The 13656-nt window shown below is 42.2% G+C and overlaps 1 pseudogene; it reads left to right on the forward strand.

Moving 5' to 3' along the window:
* Positions 1 to 4048: 4048 nt before the first annotated feature.
* On the forward strand, positions 4049 to 7833 carry LOC101426890 (thyroid receptor-interacting protein 11 pseudogene; annotated as a pseudogene).
* Positions 7834 to 13656: the final 5823 nt, after the last annotated feature.

A 13656-nucleotide genomic window follows, 5' to 3' on the forward strand; every position in this document is an offset into this window, starting at 1 on the left:
AATATGAGGTCCCCATATACCCCCCACCGCCCTCCTCCCCCCATAGCAACATTCTCCTCAGTCATCATGAGACATTCACTGCATTTGGTGAATACATCTCTGAGCATCGCTGCCCCTCATGGTCAATGGTCCACATCATAGCCCACACTCTCCCACGTTCCATCCAGTGGGCCATGGGAGGACATACAATCTCCGGTAATTGTCCCTGAAGCACCACCCAGGACAACTCCAAGTCCCTAAAACACCTCCACATCTCATCTCTTCCTCTCATTCCCCACACCCAGCAGCCACCATGGCCACTTTCTCCACACCAATGCCACATTTTCTTCCATTACTAATCACAATAGTTCATGAATAGAATATCAGTAAGTCCACTCTAATCCATATTCTATTCCTCCATCCTGTGAACCGTGGATTGGTTGTGTCCTTTCTAGTTTACAAAGCACTTTCACAAAGCTTATGTCAACAAACTCACACAGAGACTATCTACCAAGGTACAGAACAAAGTTGTGTTGAAACAGTCACCAAGGCACAAGCAGCCCTCAGCTCAGTCCTGGCTTTATTGCTCTCCTGGCTGTGCAACCTCAGGATTCAGTCACTCAAGTCTCTTCAGGTCACATTAACTTCAGTTTCATTTTGATCCTTACAATAATCATATGTGGCAGGTGGCGAAATAAATATCACCCCCATTTCACAGATAAAATAACAGGAATGCAGAAATTAAATGGCATGGTCAAGTTCACCCAGCTACTGAGTAGCAAAGCCACGACTTGATGCCATATCTAATATTCTGTGATTGTACCAAGCTTTGAGTCCAACGACATGAAAATATACATCTAATGGGAAGAAATATTTGGTTAGTGAGTGGAAGACTGGCATATATACATTGATTTAACAGGAAATATGCAACGAGAATGAGTCACTCTTTGACTACGCATTGAATTAGATGCCAACCATGAAAATGGATACAGCCTCTCTTCAAAACGATCTAAAGTATTTTAAAAACAGGAATCTAAACCAGGAAAATCAAAGGCACACAATCTTTAAATCAAAGGCATCTGATCTTACACATGGTTGACCACTCTTAGCATTTATTGATTGCTGTACCTAATACATGATACTAAGGAAGAATAGAAATAGGGCCAAAGTAACATACCCAAACCAGTCTAGGGAACCATTCTTAGGAATCCACCAGAACATCCTGACAGCCAACAAATTATAGATGTAACTCAACTTGCATAATAATGTTCCTTAAAATATAGCATGGAAAAAAATCCAAATTCATTGAGTTGAATCACTGCCAATGCATAATGCAAACCTTTTAAAGAAATATTACATTTACGTACAACCTACAACATTTTTGTTAATGGAATCACTATATGATGACAGGACTGCTGAATTAAGATTCATATATTATACAAGATCTATGAATGTTATAAATTGAATAAATTGTTAAGGGGATCAAACTGCAAGGGAATGGTCAGAGTTGGAAGGAGAGTTGCTTTTCTGGAAGAGCAAGTTCTGGAAAGGAAGGGGATTCCAAGTCAGATAGGAAACATAAAGGGACAGAGATCAATAAAGAAAAACAACACAAGATATGAGCGGATAAAGAATATGACAGGTAGGTTCTATGACATGTGCAAAGGTCCAGTGGCAGCAAAGAGTGAAACATGAACAGGGAATTCTAAAATAATAGTGTTTTCACTGGGGTAAAGGCTTTAAAGAAGGTTCATCATGAGAATCCTAGGAAAGTGGACATTTTGCACAAAGGCTTGTATGTCAACACAGTGAACCTTATGGTACATGATGGATTATAGACATTGTAACAAGAAAATAAAAGGGGCTTTAGATTATATAAATGGTACATCAAAAATATCAGGGATTCCCATATACCCCAAACTTCCTGCTTCTACACTTTTACCCATTAACATCTTTCATCAATATGGTATATTGGTTGCAATTAATAAACACAGATTGAACTTACCAAATGCAATGGATGTGTCAGGATGATGGGAGTGAGTGTTGCTGGGGGGGGAGGGGTGCGGTGGGGGTGGCAGGGTTGAATGGGACCTCATATTTTTTTAATGTAATATTTTTACAAAATCAATTTTTAAAAAATTAAAAAATAAATAAATAAACACAGATTGAAGCATTGCTGCTAAGAGTGGTGTATAGTTTACGTTACGCTTTACATTTTGGACCACACAATTACCTATGTTTTGACAACTGTACAATGGCTTGTATATGTCATTACAATATCACGCACAACTATCTGAATATCTCAAAAATAATAGGGGCTGAAGACGATGTGTGAAAAAACTATAAATTTATCTCAGTCTGATTTACTGAAGGAGATGTATTAATTCATTACTCTTTCCTTAATTGTAACTATCATGAATTCTAACAAAACTTCTATACCAACACAATGGCTTGGTGATGAGGTAGTACTTGGAAATCCTTAATTTTATGTAAGACTGTCCTGTAAAACCACAAATTTCTAATGGAAATATTTTTTCAAAAAATTACAAACTATAAAGTATCTCTATGAGAAATAAAAGAGAACCTAAATGAAAAATATAGACTACCTAGATGAACAGAGAGATATAACTTTCTCTTTTTAAAAAAATTCTTTAAAAGATTTATTCATTTATTTATGTCTCTCTCCTTCTCCCGCCCACCCTGCTCCTCTGTGTCTGTTTGCTGCATCTTCTTTGTCCGCTCCTCTTGTTGTCAGAGGGGCTGGAATCCGTGTTTCTGTCACCTTGCTGTGTCAGCTCTCCGGATGTGCGGCACCATTCCTACGCAGACTGGACTTTCTTTGGTGCTGGGCGGCTCTCCTTATGGGGCGCACTCCTTGCGCATGGGGCTCCCCTATGCGGGGGACACTCCTACGAGGGGGACAGCCCTGTGTGGCAGGGCACTCCTTGCGCGCATCAGCACTGCGCATGGGCCAGCTCCACACGAGTCCAGGAGGTCCGGGGTTTGAACCACGGACCTCCCATGTGGTAGAAGGATGCCCTAACCACTTGGCCAAGTCCGCTGCCTGAGATAGACCTTTTTGATGGGCTAGAAACCTTAATGTTATGTCAGTTTATTCTGAATTAATCTATAAATTGAACGGCTGCAATGAAAATTGCACTGATTTTTTGGAGAAATTGACAAGTTTATTTTAAAATTGGTAAGAAAAGGTAAGAGAGCTAGAATAGCCTGTGTGAGAATTAAATGAGAAAATGCATATGAAGCACTAGGCAAAGTGTCCAGCACTTGTACTAAAATAAGACTGTCAATAAATACCATAATTAAAATGCTGCATCTTAAAATCGTTACAATTTTGAGCTTCTCACACGTTAATGAGCACAACACCTGCTTATCTTCTTAAACGTTGTTTCTGAATCAGCAGATCTGGGATGTTGCCCGAGACTGCGCATTTCTAAAAGAGGTGAACACACATTTTAAAAATTTGAAATGAATTCCATTTTTTCTATTTTTTCACTTTTTCCTTTCCAAGTATTACAAAATATTTATTTTTGAATAAAAAATATACTTCTAAGAGAAATAAGTACGAGGCATATTCTTGCCCTAAACAGATTAAAATGTAGAGAAAACAAACTAAAAATCAACTGTCATAAAATTGGACTCCAATAAGCCACTGCTGCTCTCAGGGCAGGTGTCCCTGCACTGGGGTGGAGGCGGCAGGAGTTGCCCGTGGAACCGGGGAAAGTCAGGAAAGCAGAGGAAGAAAAAGCCCATTCAGATGGGGGGAAGGTGTGGGAAGGAGCGGAGGCTCCGTGGACCTGACTGAGTCACTGGTGGAGGCCTGTGGTCAAGTCCCAGGCCAGGTCTTGGTGTTTCTGGGCAGAGCCGGGCAGCTGGGGGGAGCCCCTGAAGCTGGTGTTGCCCAGCAACCCCTCACTGTGCTGTGGAATCCTGAGTGCTTAGATTTGGACTAGTTCCGTCAAGGCAGCAGTTGGAGGACACCTGGTGGGAGAGTCTGACCACATCGGCTGCTTCACTCAGAGCAGACCGTGTAGGTCCTTGACCCACAGCGATGTCGTCCTGGCTTGGTGACCTCGGCTCCAGCTTGGGACAAACTCTGGGCAGAGTGAGGGGCAGCCTGGCTTTTCTCACTGGACAGAGGTCAAACTTGACAACAGGATTGCTAATGGAAGGCATGGAGGACGTGGAAGCAGCTTTACCTAACTCAAGCAGAGAGGAGAGCGAATCCATTCATTCAACCTTAAAATCAGCGAATGAGAGACTTAAACACTGTGCAGACCTAGAAGAGCAGCATGAAGCCTCACAGCTTCAAGTCAAGCAGCGATCTACAAGTTACCAAAATGAATTACAAGAGGAAGATGTAGACATCAGTCATCTTAGAGTAGGACAGATTGTGCTACAGGAGCAGGTGCAGAATCGGCAGCCAGCCACTGAGTCTGACGTATCTCAACTGTATATGGTAAAGGGTGATCTTCAAGAGGAAACACAACATCATCAGAAGACAACTGAAGATCAAAACCAGAGTGAGATTCAAGTGCTTCAGTTTTTAGAGGAGCACAAAAAGGAAAGGGATGAGTTTCAATACCAGCATGAGCAAATGAATACCTCACAGACCCAGCTTTGCTTAGAGAAGGATGAGGAAACAAGGAATTTGCAAGACACTATTGAACAAGCCAGAACCCAGATGCAGGAAGGAAGACAGGGACTTCAAACAGAAAATTTGGATATTTCTGTTGAAAAGAAAGTTGAGAGCCTTAAAATAGAATATGGAAGGGAAAGGCTTGATTTATCTAAAGGTGAAATTGAAATGTTAGTAAAGGGGATAAAAGAAAGGGAATTAGAGATTAAAATTCTAAATGAAAAGAATATATCTTTAAGAAAGCAGATTGATCAGCTGTCCAAAGAGGAGCTTGTGAAACTAACTCACATAATCCAGCAGAAAGATTCGGAAATACAAGCTCTTCATGCAAGAACCTCTTCAGCTCCCTACACCCAGGATGCTGCTTATCTCCAACAGCAAATGCAGGCCTTTGTCCTGGAGAGAGAACACGTATTAGCTGTTCTCAGTGAGAGGACTAGGGAAAATAGCCACCTAAAAAGAGAATACCACAAAATGGTGGACATAGTCTCTGACAAAGAAGCAGTCCTTAGGAAGCTGCAAGAAGAAAATAAAACCTTGTGCACTCGATTTGAAAGTAGTGACCAGAATATGTTTAGAGAAACGGTGCATAATTTATCATATATCATTCGAGAAAAAGACATTGAAATAGATGCATTGAGTCAGAAATGTCAGACTTTACTGACTGTTTTACATGCATCCAGCACTGGTAACGAGGACGGAGGTGTTAACAGTCATCACTTTGAGGAGATACTGCAGGAACGGGATAAATTAAAGCAACAAGTAAAGGAAATGGAAGGGTGGAAACAGCAAGTGATGACCACAGTACAAAACATACACTGTGAGTCAACCCAAGTACAGGAGGAATTTCATCAACTTCAGGCTCAGGTTTTGGTTGACAGTGAAAATAATTGTAAATTCCAAGGAGAGCGTACTGAACTAATCCAACGGTACAAGCAGAACGAAAGCAAACTCAAAAATTTTGGGAAGAAATTAGCACAAGTTCAGCACAGCCTAGGGCAGCTTTGCAACACCAAGGATCTTCTTTTAGGAAAATTTGATATCATTTTACCACAGCTCTCCTCTGGACCATCACCTGTTTCACAGTCAGCAGAATCTCTTAGGGACACTAAATCTGATGTAATGAGGGAGCCTTCTAAATTACTTCAACAAGAGTTAAGAAAATCACTGCAGGAAAAAGATGGAACAATCAGCACTCTACAGGAAAAGAATCACAGATTATGTCATTTAATTGCTGCCACCCCAGAGCTAGAAGGAAAAGAACATGAACAAAATGATCCAGAAGTTAAGGAGATAAAGGACAAACAAGATGTTTTTAAAAAGTTACTTAAGGAAAAAGACCTCTTAATCGAAGCCAACAGTGCCAAGTTCCTTTCGTTAAATGAGAATTTCACTAACAAAGTGAAGGAAAATGAACTTTTAAGGCAGGCAGTGACAAACCTGAAGGAGAGAATATTAATTTTAGAAATAGACATTTCTAAACTGAAAGAGGAAAATGAAAAAATAGCAGAAACATCCAGAGTAAAGGAAACAGAACATCAAGCATTACAAGAGGCTAATACCATGATTTCAATCATGCTGCAAGAAAGGGAGTTTGAGTGCCAGGCAATGAAGGAGAAGGCTCTTGTTTTGGAACAACTACTCAAAGGAAAGGAACAGGACAAGACTGGGGAGTTAGATCAGCTTTTAAATGCAGTGAAATCCATGCAGGAGAAGGCAGCTGTGTTTCAACAGGAGAGAGATCAAGTCCTGTTGGCCCTGAAACAGAAACAAATGGAAAACAGTGCCCTGCAGAATGAGCTACAACATTTACATAACAAGGAATTACACTTAAACTGGGAGCTAAAGAGCCTGCATAAGCATGTTTTAGAATCACAAGACTCTTCTACTCGTGAAGCTTTGGCTGCAGAAGACAGGGAGAACAGCCTAAGAAAGAAAGTCACAGCACTGGAAGACAAGCTACTTTCATCCTCTGATGCAATGACGGACGCAAGGCGTCAAGCCAGTTTGCAGGTAGCATCATTGCAGCTCCAACTGAATGCAGTCTCTGCACAGAGGGATGAAACTGCACAGCAGCTTTCCATCTCACAAGAACAAGTAAAGCAGTATGCTCTCTCCTTAGCCAACCTGCAGGGGGTACTAGACCGTTTCCAGCAAGAGGAAAAAGCCATGTATTCTGCCAAACTAGCAAAGCAAAACAACCTTCTGGGGGAATGGAAGACAAAGGCAGAAAATCTGGGAGGAAAACTTTCATCATTACAGGAACGTTTGGATGAGGCGAATGCTGCATTGGACTCAGCAACAAGACTGAGAGAACAGTTAACTCTGAAGGAAGAACAAGTTAAAAATCTTAAAACACAAAATGCATACCAAGAAGAAAGGCTGGATGAGGTACAAAAGAAATTGACGAACGTACTAAAGAGCACGGAAGGAAAAGTGGACAAAGTCCTAATGAGAAAGCTCTTTATTAGATACTTTCAGGCACCAAAAACCAAGCGTTCTGAGGTATTAAGATTAATGGGAAGCAGTCTGGGTATGAAAAAGGAGGAAATGGAAGAGTTGTTCACTGATGGCCAGGGTGCAGTTACCAGGTGGATGAGTGGTTGGCTTGGAGGAGGATCAAAAAGTGTTCCCAATACATCTCTGAAACCTAGTCGACAGCGTGTACTTCATAGTTCTTTCTCAGAACATTTTCTGAAATTTCTACAAACAGAGTCTCATCCATCTGTGCCACCACCAAAACTTTCTGCTCATGATATGAATCTCCAAGATCCACCAGGAAGGACCCAACGAGCCACAAATGTACCACCACATTGTAAATATACAGCAGCGTCCAGAACCAGTACAAGAGCACCTGAGAATCCATTCTTAGCTCCCTGCTCTGCAGCGGTGCCTCTAATCAGCCTTGCTAGACTCGGGACTGGTGGGCCTGGGAATCTTCTTTTGAAACCCGTCTCAGATGTGCTGCCCACATTTACAGCTCTGCCATGCTACCTGACAACACCGCTGCAATTATACTGAAAGACTCTGAAGCAAAAGGCAATCAAGCCAGAAATAACTATACCACTGTGAAACAGGCAAGCCACCCTTAACAATTGTGTGTATATATGTATATATTTTATCATAATGTCACCTTGTAGAAGAAGTCAGGTGTTCGTTTGTACCTGTACTGTCCTTATATTTAATAAAACTATCTATCTTTATACTTGTAGAAATTGCAGGTGTCATAGAACAAGTGTGCCATATAATCTCCCTTTTTCCCCTCTGATTTAAACCCTTTCAAACTTAATTGTCTCTCTTTTACCATAATTGACAAAAAAAAAAAGAAATGCAAACATCCATAAAGCAGCTCTTCATTTCCTTCTCTGATTATTTTATGAGAGACAAGCCCTATGCCTGGTTGCCCACAGCACATCTCCAGGACACAGTAGACTCTGGAGGGGAAGGCAGGGATCTCGGCAGAGACAGGCAGCCAGCTGTGCCATGGGGCAGGACCTGAGGATCACCAGGGGTTGACAATGTGAGAAAGCACCTCGGCTGGTGCACCGAATTGCACAGTTCATATCTTCAGAAACGTAAGTTTTATGCTAAATAAACCTCTATTATGACTTACTTGCTTGAATTAAAAGTGCAGGAAGAATTCCTGAGTATTCTATGCATTAGGCCTGGCTCCCAGCGCAGGACAAGAGTGCTGACATCCAGGCTACAGGCCAGGGAGGCCACATGGAAGAGTGGGATGAGAGAGAGGGGTTACTGGCAGGGCCCTGTTTCTTCTCCTAGGAACACCCCACATCACCGTTCTCACTCTGATCGATACATACTCAGTAACTTCATGACACCCAGGCAAGTGGATGTTTAAGAACCTGCTCCTGAAACTGATCCCCCGAGAATTAGCACGGGGATCCCCACACCCATGGTCCTTCCTCTCCTGACTCTCACTCCTCGGCTCCCCTCCCCCTGGGGCCCATCCCAGTGAATACATGGCCACTGCCACCACCCGCTCGACTAAGACAAATTCTATTTTGGCTCCAGGAAGACATGCCTGCCTTGTTGCTGTCATAGCCTCTGGATCCCCTTCCCGATTCCATGTGCCACCGCCTTGCAGTCCATCCATGTCATCTCACCTTTTTCCCCTATCCACAAAATCCATTCCTAGAGCCCACTGCTACCACACTAGATTCTGCTTTATAAATTTGCTTTATGACTCAACCTGTTCCTCTGTCTCCACCCCATCTGTTTGTGGGAAATCTATGCCGGAATCAGGAGTTTCAGCTCACCCAACTTCATAGCCTCTAAGACCTTCCTGTCTGATACAGTGACACTCACATGCAAAATGATGGGATTGACATAATGAAACTACTCCATTCCTACCCTTCATTGTACCAGATGGGTTTCTCTCATTAATATTCTTATTCTCTGTGTAAGAAGAAACTCTATGGGATGACAATATTAAAATAAATTATGTTTTACCATGGAGAAATATCACTGATGCACAAAAGGCCAACTGATCTGAATGCCTTGGAATTTCTTGTTGGTATTAATCTATAGCTCTTCTGGCCATATTTTACATGTACACACAAAGATATGGAGATAGCGAATGGGTCCCAGGGTCCAGCGTCTGTGCATGTGCAGGAATGCAGGCCAAGTGAGTTCCTCTCCCTTGGAAAATGCTGAAATCACATAAACAGGTGAAGCACTAAGTATTTCATCAAGAGTCATGGGTACTCCATGGGACAGTGGAAAGCTGAGTGCCCTTCCCAAGAAAACCTAATGAACGTGCCTCTACGACACAAACACCTGAGATCTGAGGGCTCAGTAGTCATCAGGAGAGAAGGCAAAGGCGGTGAGGCAGGGAGTGCGAGGCCAGAACCAGGTCGGTCCTTCAGGGAGCCCAGGAGGGGCTGGACTGAGTGGGATCAGGACCAACGAGCTGAAGCTCTTCCCAGGTGCAGGGAGTGGAGGGAGGGACGGGCCTTCCTGCCAGGGTCCTGGGCTTCCTCTCTCATCTCACCTCCAGCTTCAAGTTTCTGGCTCCCTCCCTACTCTGAAAATCACAAGCTATGTTCTTAGAGACATGCCCATCAGTGTGGGCAGAGCCTAGACTGACACTGAGCAAGGTGGAAGACATCATGACTTTCCCTTTTGCCTTTCTTCTGTGCCCTGGGAGCCCCAGCACGGCCCCCAGTACCTTTCCTCTACTGACTCAGAAGAGATATGAGGGAAATGACTTAACACAGGGTTTAATGGGATTCAGGAGAGAATGAAGAGAAGCTATACAAGTTAAAATAGTGATGACTGCTTTCTAATATGGACACTGTGATGGTGATACATATCCAGTGAATAAAGTGAATACCTGTGAATTTTACACTAGAAATGTTCCAAGTTTAAGGCATAATTCAAGGAAACGAGTTGAACAGGCAGATCAAACATTGCCAGAAGAAAAGAGAAGGGGCTTGAGTTATGAATTACAGAGGTAGAAGAGGAAAACTGGGGGCATTCACTATCCACTTGGTAGTAATAGTTACACAGATATATGTCTATATATTTCCTGTGTTTTTTATTGCAGTAAGTTATTCACGGGAAAAGGAATAGACTTTAATTAATTTTGAACTCTAAATGTTCTCACCAAGGGAGTGTTTGAGTAGGTGAAAGCTCTCTTGCACCTCTGCTCTTTTCAGGGTTCCTTCCAAAATCCTCGAGTTAACTTGACCCATTTACCTGGAATTTCTGCATGGTAATGAACTTGGTCAAAGTGTGGACATTTTCCCCCCCAAATTTCTGAAAATTATGCCTATGAAGTTTATTTATTGATCATTTTCTATTGTCAAGTAATGCTTTACCTAAAATTTTCCTTGCATTCTCCACAATTTCACTATTACCTTGTCAGTATAGATTCCCTTTTTTCATATAAAGTATTTGTTGTAGGGTTCCATTGGCTGCTCCCACCCCATAGACTATGACACTACTTCATCAGCACCTAAATTTAACACTGAGCCCCTGGGAAGGAATGAGATTTATCCAGCACTCCACTTCCAGAACCAAGCATGTTGCACTCTGCTGTTATACAACCCAATGCTATGTTGTAAAGACTGGTTCTGAGAATGAAAACATACCAATGTTATAACACTATAAATAATTCTGAAAAGTCTTGAAGAATGTAAAGATTTTAAACTGAAGTAATATAATACAGGAAAGACTAAAAAATGGTGACACAATCCCGGCATACAAATGAAATGGCCTGCATTTCAACAGAAAGTTACTTTTTCAACAATTTATTTAAGGTAGAAATATGGAATACCTTGACAGAGCCAGTACCAAAATGGCTGCACAACAAAATTAATTCTGAGTATTCTCATTGACTAGTGCCTCAAAACTTCTTCATTATGTTATTATTACTGATTCAAGTGTTATAAAATTTTAGCAATCTTGCCATAAACACAGTCTTCATTAAAAAAGGAAGTTTGAGATCACTTTTCAGTTTCCTATAGTCGTATTTTTCACACCCTTCAACTGCCTAGTGCTACAATTGCTGATTAATTAACAATGCAGGCAATTCTTAATAAACAAATAGCTAATCTAAGGAACTGTCAGGTATGAGGCAACCTAATCCTGGATGGGGTATTCAGCAGAGGACAGTGGTGTTAGTCCTGTGGGACAAGGAGGACTTAAAGCATGAGGATCAACTCGGAAAACTCTTTCTGTCCAACTGACTTCTAGGAAATCGCTGATTGGTGAATCCTTTCCACTGAGAGACAATAGCCCATTCACCAAACAGACACACACCAGGCTGCTCAATTCAGTGATCCCTGGGCTGGTATTGAGACGTCACGAGTAGAAATGTCCCCTCCATTTCTAATTGCTCAATTTGAAAGGAAAAGTTAGATGTGCACTACATACTGCATCATTAAGGTTCACCTTGAGAGTGTGTGTCTACCTGGAGCTTCCTTTGCTGACACATCTTGGAGAAAACATGATTCCTATCACCGAGAACAGATCCAGGTTTCTGCATTACTCATGAAATCACTGCTTCTCCCACTCTCTACCAGGGATCTCTGGACCTGGGACTGTCAGTGACTTCCCACTGGTGGGCATGAATTTAAACAGTGGGGAGACCATGGTCACAGCTTGTAGGTCTGCATAATAGGCCTGAACTCTAGGGGTACCTTTGACTACACAGCACTCCACAACTGAGGATTATCGTGGCAACCTCAGGAATCAGCACATCCTCCTAGGGTCAACTTTCCAGTCCTTCCATGCTCTCACTGTGCCATCTTCTTGCTTCTCCCCAAGGTAATCCTGTACACCATCACCTTCCCTCATTAACTGAAAGGATTTGTAATTCTAGAAACCACTTACATGATTAAGAAACTTTGTATATCCTTCAAGTCTTTATTCTGATTCTGATCCAATTCCTCAAAAGAAATTATGTTGTCCTGCCCCATGCTACAGATGGAACTGGTAGAATTCATTGTTTCATGCTTTCTGCAGCAACTACAAAATGTAAATCTGATAGCCCGATGGTCTCTGCTATAAAATCTTGGCTTACCCTGAGCAGTCATGTTCCTCCTTCACTCTCCTTCTATCTCACTACCTTCTCTCCCAGGCTTCCATGATTATCACCTGCCTCCAGATGATCTCCTTACTTCCCAAACTCTGCCACCAAAGAAAGAGTTTTCAGTCACCCAAGATATCTACACTATATCTTTTTCCTTTCAATTCAATTAAATAATATTATTGAATAACCATCTTAAAATATTTTACATTCAAGTCCATCAGTTCTAGGAACTGCTTTTATGTATCCACGTTTCAAGCTCAAATCATGTTTTTATTGCTATTCCCTTTCGGTGAACATGCATATACACATTCCTACATATTATAAAAGAGTACATGTATATTCTGAGATTTTTTCTGCTTCAGAATGTGCTTGAAACTGTGAACAGAACATGCATTGTCCATCTCTGTAAAGGTCTCAGTCTGAGAATTTCCAGACAAAATTGGGACCACTCTGTAGAGGCCCGTGTTCTCAAGGAAAAGGAGGAAGTGGGTAATCCTGGCATGGACATAGGGGTATCATCTAAGAAACTACTTTCTTCTCTCCATCTCATGTGGCATCAAGTAATAGGCCTGTACACTTAAAGACCTTTATAACTTATGATTCTATGCAAAGCCCTTTAATTTAATATCACATTTCTTATACACACACATTGTACAGAGCGTAAAAAATATATAGTACATATAAATGATGAAACAACAGAATAATGCATGATTTTTTTCATACAAAGTGTACTCATGATACATTAATTTAGAAAAAATATTTCAGGCATGTATCAGTCATTCATTAGCATATTATTTTTCCCTAAATAGACAATGTTATAATATAAATGCATCATCAAGCTCCCCATTAGAGTGAACTGAGATGCCAGTAGATGAGCAAAAACATCGTGTCCCCCTCCTCCTGCGTGCTGCAAGCCACAGGTTTCTCAAGGCTGAGCTTGGCTGACAGTCCTCACAGAGAGGCCACACCTCCTCAGAGCCGTGTGTGGGTGAAGTCCAGCAAGCTCCCACTGCCTGCACCTCGCCCTGCTTGCCCTGCCAGAAAAGGCTTCCTCATCAGCGTGACTTGTGCTTGAGGAGTAAGAGTGCCTCTTACTGGTAGTGAAGGCCCACGTGCTCCTTCAGTGCCAAGCACAAAGGAAAAGACAGGAACCCCCTTCCAGAACAGGCTTCAGGCTGCTGGCTTTCTGATTCCCAGGTTCCTGGGGAGAGCCTGGGACATGAGGGGGATGGACAGTGCTGGGAACACGATCCAAGTGTCCCAGCCCTCCTCCCAGGCAATGCTTACCCACCTCCTAGGCCACTACCCCCAGGCCAAGCACCAGAAGAATTCACTTTTAACCCAGGCTATACTCAGGCTCTAATTCTAACCCCCTTCCCTTGAGCTAGCATTTCCTGCCTATTGAGGTACTGTATAAATTCACACCTGCACCTTCCACGAGGGGCCAAAGTCCTTCAGACCCCCT

Source organism: Dasypus novemcinctus, unplaced genomic scaffold (assembly GCF_030445035.2).
Source record: "Dasypus novemcinctus isolate mDasNov1 unplaced genomic scaffold, mDasNov1.1.hap2 scaffold_417, whole genome shotgun sequence".
NCBI classification, from domain to species: Eukaryota; Metazoa; Chordata; class Mammalia; order Cingulata; family Dasypodidae; genus Dasypus; species Dasypus novemcinctus.